Genomic DNA, 5,728 nt, shown 5'->3' with positions numbered 1-5,728 from the left:
TACGCAGCGGCGGAGTGATCTGCTAGAAAATAGTCCCTCAAAATGCAGTAATTCATGTGATACATTGTCATTTGTATTCAACAAATGACACAGACATTTATATGGTTAGTCTGGTGTGATTTGCCTCAGGTGCACTGTGGAGCGGGTCAGACTGTTTTTAATGCAGGCTAGCTGATACCATAGACATGCACTAGCCTAGCGCCACTGAGCTCTTCAAACATAAGAACTGCATGAATTACAAAAAAAAAAAATATCTCCAGAAATCAACACTCTGGATAACTAGGAAATGAGGCCCTATGTCAAAAATCCTGAAATGTCCCTTTAAGGTCACAGCACTACGAAAAACAGTGGTTGAACTCTTACACCTCTTCTGCACATTACTTCTTAGTTGTATTTTTTGACAGTCCTGACTCTTCCAAACATGACGATATCGGAAAAGGGGACCAAGCTCGTATTGACTTGGGCGCCGTTGGAAGTGGAAATGTCTGATTCCCTTTTCAATATCTGTTATTCAGTCTGCGACCAACCCAGGGTGAGTCCCGTATACAAGCTTTTCTTTAAAATATATATATATCCTCATTTGAACTTGTAATACACACTTTATCTTTTGTTTTTAGCCATGTAAGGAGTATTCACTAGTGAAAGAGCCCTGGGAGATTCCTTATGATAAAAGCTGCCAGTATAAGATCCAGTACCAAGTCCGGACCGGGCGCTACAGCACACCAATCTACAGTGACTGGAGCGAGGAGATTCCTTATGGTGAGTGGTGCAGATACTACTTTGTCCAAAACCGTACAGCGGGGTTGCCTCAGTTTGTCTCGTCTCTGTTGCTGATGAGGCCCAGACACACTGCAAAGCTGTGAGCTAGACAGAGAAAAACATAACGCTTCATTGTAACTATTTCAGCCTGAGCCCAAAATTCTGAGTCACAATATCTCCTTGACTATCTGACATACACCCTGAAATGAATAAATAATTAACTGATCATTAGTCTGTGGTGCCCAAGGGCAGTAGCTACTTTACTATAAAGATGTCATGCACTTTTGCCAAACACGAATCAAAACAGCTTCTGGTTTCATTCTGGTTTTAGTAACAGCCGCGAGTGAAATTTGACTCTCATATAATCTAAAGAGACTGTTTCTACGTGCCAGCTTATCACTTAGAAGTTTTGCGCGTGTGTAAGTTTTGAAGTTTTGTAATCTTTCTAACTATTTCCCCCTGATATTCCAGGTTTTACTGACCGGACGCTAACTGTGGTGGCCATTGTGATCCCTGTCATCGTCTCAGCCTGTGTCATTCTGTCATGCATCTGCTTCAGGAGGTCTGTACCACATGAATATGACAATACATGGATGTTTTCATTCTTTCTACAACTCAAATGTGCTTAAAACCTGCCGTTTTCCACCAACACTACGAGCTAGCAGCAATTGTTTTTATCTTTGTTTAATCTTTATCTTTGCGGTGCGTCCGGGTGTTTTGTTTGCTCAGAAACAAAAGGTCTTTCTGTCCTCTTTTCTGCACAAATATCAACGATAGAGTGAAAAATCTGAATCATTTTGACAAAGGGAGTTGAGCAACAAATCCAAGTGTTCTTTGTGAAACTGAAAAAGAACATATAATACCACAGAGGCAGTTATAATATGTCACGCACCAATGCAAAAAGTATTTACATCCTTTTCGACTGGTTCTTGGGCAGGTTGCAATGGCATGCGGATGGACTGGTTTTGTGTTTTGCAAGATAAGAGTTGTTAATAACAAGGTGTAAAGCGGGTGTTGGCTGCTGTCGTTAACCGGAGGTTTTAAGTGAAGTGAGTTCAAAGTACAGCTCCGCACAAGCTTGCTTTAACTGCTTTTGTGTTGTTGTTGTCATTAAATTGTATTGAGTAATAACAGGGGACTTGATTTTACATGTAAAGTAGTTATAAAAGAAAAATAAATAAATGTATGTATGTATGTATGTATGTATGTAAACATGAATCAAACTTTTTCACTCAAGTAGATACTCAGCGCTCACACTACTCAAGTAAAATAATCTCTCAGTACTTTTTACTTTTTCGTAAGTACTGGCTACTCTACCCCCCTCTGTTTATAAGGAAAACTATAATCCGCCTGTTGAACCTGATCATTTATGTTAGTGCTGGGTCTAGTATATTTTCTTTTGCACCACAATATCTACAGACAACACACAACAGTAGTCATGCCCCCCCCTCATATTGAACATTATTCACACGCCTTGTTTTGCCCTGTCCTTTCCTAGGCACAAGCACATCATTTGTCCTGAAATACCTGACCCGTCCTCTATATTGAAGGAAATAATCAACGGCAACAAAGAGATGAAGGTATCACTAACTCACTTCCCATCAGCTACTTAACTTTCGAATTACTTTTTAATCGCCTGTTGTTACTTCTCAGCCCACCATGTACACGCCTGCTCCAGAGCTCGTCGAGCCCATCATCATTGTGCCCCACATTCCACGCAGCTCCGGGCCTGTGCCGACGTGAAGCTTCAATCACAAAAAAACATTTCTCAGGAAAAATATTTGCCATCTGCAAGTTTTGGTTGCACCGTCAGTGTCGCCTTTGGCTGCTCTTGTGAAATAAACTGTACGTGCGCACTACTGATAAAACAATGGAGTCTCGATACGAACGGGGATGTCCGGGATTTGAACTCTACGTCATGGGAGAAATTGCGGCCACGTCACCGTTTTTCTCGAAAAGGAACGAAGGCGTACCACTCCAATGTAAAGAAACAGATGCTTTCTTTCACCGGGTTACACCTTTATGAACGTTGGAGAAAACAATGAGCTTGTGCCAACAGGAAGATACGCACCTAAGTTATTTCTAAAAAGGTAAACGAACGAGCTTGTCATGGTCGTGTGAAGCTGGCAAACAAAAGGAAAAGGCTACTGTGACATGTCAGGGATCACCAACATGTAATTTTATCAGCAGATACAGGTGAATGAAAGCAACACGCCCAACGGCTTCAGGGAGTATATACAGTACATCCGCTTGTTTAATGCCTATGCTATTATGCTGATGTCTGATACTGAAATCCTTATTCTTTAGAAAATCCACACTCAGGCTTATAAAAAGGCCTTTCTGTTTTATGGGAATTTAACACGGACCTAGACTTCTACAAAAACAACACAACTGTAATTAATGACGTCACTATTCAATATAGTTATTCATTTTTCAATCTTATTCCAAAACTTTAAGACGATTTCTATTTTTTTACATAATATTGCTGGGTAGTCACTTGAAATGTTTACCAATAGAAATATGTATATATATTTTGTTATCAGACTGCATCATATTAAAATGGGAAAAAAGATATTTATAAAAGAAGTACATTGTAACTACATAATAACTATACATACAGCCTCGTGCTCTCCATGTGCACATTACAAAAGAAGGGCTTTCAGGTCAATACAAATATTTCCATCACACTAAGAAAACACACTTAATATTTAGCTGTAATATTTACATTTTCTGCACAAATGTGAAGTTGTAAAATAGCATAAGGCTGTTGATTGCATACATATTGTTTTAGAGCCCAGACTGGACATGTAAAGAGAGAGTGCTGTGGGAGTAAAAAAAAAGAGTAAATGCTGCTTTCCCCTTTGTTGCATGTGCTACTTGTTTTCCACATGAGCAAACACTTGGTAAATGACCGTCAAAGTTAGCAAAAACAGGGAAAACCGATAATAAGCTAAATGATTGGTTATATATTAGCACAGTTTTCCTTTAAACTGGACTGTGTTTCTATGTCTAAATTTAGACAATACCAGAGCATAAACCTCTACTATGTTGTAATGTAACTTTGCTTTGATGCTTTTCAACAAAGTAGTGAAGGTTCTGGGCTATGCAGGCAGTGTTGCTGTATTCACTGCCAGATATCAATGTAGGTGAGACTTTGTTGACTTAAAAAGAAAGAGAGACAATTCTTGGCAGACAGTGTATTGCTAGAGAAGTTAAGTAGAGTCATTTATACCTCTTTTGTTGTCTGATTCTGAAAAATGTGTTGTCTTTTATTATTAAAAAATCCACAATCAGACTTTACCTTTCTGGACCGTGAGCAATGAATGGAATTTACCGCAGGCCTAAACTTATATAAATGGTCATTCAAAAACTACATAACAATGATGATGACTGTCCCACTATTTATTTCTATTTGTGATCATATATGCAATTTTTTATGTATTTATTTATTTCAGTCATGATAGTTACAATGAAGACAATGCTTATACTAAAGTGCCCCTTCCTTCAAACACACAAAAATGGTCTGTGTGTTTGAAGAAAGGGGCACTTAGTATAAGTGCCCCTTACACTAAGTACCCTATACTAATATATATATATATATATATATATATATATATATATATATATATATATATATATATATATATAGTTGTGGGTAATCAGTGCAACATATTTATTTATTATTATAATATTTATTAATACAGAAAAGAATGTATGATTTTAGCATCAGACAGCAGCAAAGTGATGGCTCCGCCTAGTGGCACTCACGAGAACTGCGGCGCACGCTGATATGGAAGATAACACTCCTTGACATAAACATTACTTTCTGATCGTTTCAGCATGAATCCAAATGAAAACCCCAATTCATATTGTAGAGGAAACTCGATATTTTGGCTTATATCGTTTCCCAGTTAGTATAAGTACAAAGTCTGGCTGTGAGCAAACGGCGCAAAGGACACATGGCGTAACAACTGCTGCTTCTGCTGTACGTGCTGTACGTATACAAAGTGAATCATTCATGTGTCATTGATTCTCAATCATTGACTGTACAATACGCCCATAGATCTAAACAACGTTTGAGTAGTGTGAAATGTACGCATGCGCATGGAAAAGTGCGACTCCAAAAAAAAAAGAAAAGAAAAAGGGGGAAGCTCTTAGTCTTCCTCATCCCTTTTCCCCGACAGCTACAGAAGTGAAAGTAAACACAGGCCGAGCGCCTTGCGTATTCTTAATTTTTTCATTTTAACCAGACTAGACCAGACTAGACTTTCTGTTCAGTTTGGCGTTGGCGACAGTTCAGGAGAGAAACGACGCGCTCCCTGTGGCACAGGCAAAAGAGAAACCAAACTACAAACATGAATACTGTACTATTCCACTACGCGGGATTCCTATGGTGCTGCTTTCTAACAGCTGTTATTTCTGACAAAGGTAAGGCAAAAGGCATGTTCTTCATTTACTTTATATTTCCCCCTCATTGCTCTGTTTTTTTTTACTGTTTCCCAGTATTGACGTCACATTTGGGAAAACATCAACAGAATGTCAGGAAGTGTGTCAACAGTTATTAAAGGTCCGAGAGGAGCGAAGTAAATATTTGTCCTTCTTCAGTATATTGTAAAGTCAAACATTTGTGGAAATAGTCTTTTGCATCTAATTATAAAGTATTTGTATCAGTTTCCTGAACTTTTTTTTTTTTTTACCCCCCCGCATTTCTGTGACAGTGACCCAGTTAAGTGACCCTGGAAGTTGTGAAATCAAATTGGCCTCTAGACTTGTCCCTAACAATTTGTCAGGGAAGTTAGGAATGAGTCTAACAAGCATTTAAAGTACTGGCTACTTCTTCTATTGTTTGTAAGAACATCAACAACACAATCAGGTACAGGGTCTTTAATCTAGAGACAACAATCGCCCCTTTATGATTAAATAATGCCAGCACTAATACAGTTGTCAACCTCTTATAATTATTTGTTTT

At 38.4% G+C, this 5,728-nt stretch overlaps 1 long non-coding RNA gene across 1 annotated transcript; it reads left to right on the top strand.

Moving 5' to 3' along the window:
• The first annotated feature begins 624 nt into the window (after positions 1-624).
• On the top strand, positions 625-2,339 carry LOC306980788. The gene is made up of 3 exons (XR_013794049.1): positions 625-759; positions 1,231-1,321; positions 2,258-2,339. It is a non-coding gene; the product is annotated as an uncharacterized lncRNA (long non-coding RNA).
• The last annotated feature ends 3,389 nt before the right edge of the window (positions 2,340-5,728 follow it).

Source organism: Gobius niger (genome assembly GCF_951799975.1).
Source record: "Gobius niger genome assembly, chromosome: 21".
Classification (NCBI taxonomy): domain Eukaryota; kingdom Metazoa; phylum Chordata; class Actinopteri; order Gobiiformes; family Gobiidae; genus Gobius; species Gobius niger.
The sequence above is the reverse complement of the archived record's forward strand: the minus strand, read 5'-3'. Positions and strand labels throughout refer to the sequence as shown.